This window comes from Arachis duranensis, chromosome 2, assembly GCF_000817695.3.
Source record: "Arachis duranensis cultivar V14167 chromosome 2, aradu.V14167.gnm2.J7QH, whole genome shotgun sequence".
Classification (NCBI taxonomy): Eukaryota; Viridiplantae; Streptophyta; class Magnoliopsida; order Fabales; family Fabaceae; genus Arachis; species Arachis duranensis.
In genome coordinates, this window is record NC_029773.3 from 17865900 (window position 1) to 17866986 (window position 1087).

Here is a 1087-nt window from a genome sequence, read left to right on the forward strand (position 1 = left end):
CCTTAGGTGTATCCCGACCTCAGAAACAAAGAGCGTCCTCGAAGAAGTCCACGGAGGCATGTGTGGGAACTACCTCGGAGCTCGAGCATTATCCAAGAAAGTAGTCCGAGCTGGGTTCTACTGGCCGACTTTGCAAAGAGACGCAACGGAATTTGTGAAAATATGCCCCCCTGCCAAAAACACGCCAATTTTCACAAAGCACCACCCGAAGACCTTATCAGCATCACCGCACCATGGCCCTTCGCAAAATGGGGACTCGACCTACTCGGCCCGTTCCCACAAGGACCGGGGCAAGTCAAATACCTCATAGTAGGGGTCGACTACTATCCAAGAAAGTAGTCAGAGCCGGGTTCTACTGGCCGACCTTGTAAAGAGACGCAACGGAGTTTGTGAAAATATGCCCCCCTGCCAAAAACACGCCAATTTCCACAAAGCACTGCCAGAAGACCTTATCAGCATCACCGCACCATGGCCCTTCGCAAAATGGGGATTAGACTTACTCGGCCCATTCCCCCAAGGACCGGGGCAAGTCAAATACCTCATAGTAGGGGTCGACTACTTCACAAAATGGATCGAAGCTGAACCCTTAGCCACCATCACGGCTCAGAAAAGTCGCAAATTCCTATACAAAAACATTGTCACAAGGTTCGGAGTCCCCTACTCCATCACAACAGACAATGGAACACAGTTCACGGACACAAGTTTTCAGAACTTAGTAGCCGAACTAAAAATCAAACAGCAATTCACCTCGGTCGAGCACCCACAAGCCAATGGACAAGCAGAGGCTGCAAATAAAGTCATCTTGGCCGGGTTAAAACGAAGACTCCAAGAGGCCAAGGGGGCATGGGCCGAGGAACTCCCCCAGGTACTATGGGCATATCGGACAACCCCACACTCTACAACGGGAGAATCCCCATTCCGACTAGCTTACGGGATGGAGGCAATAATTCCTATCGAAATAGATGAAGGGTCACCCAGAGTCATCTTCTACAACGAAGGAGGCAACCCACAGGCACAAAGGGAAGAACTCGACCTCCTCCCCGAGGTCCGAGAAAGAGCCCGAATCCGAGAAGAAGCCTTAAAACGA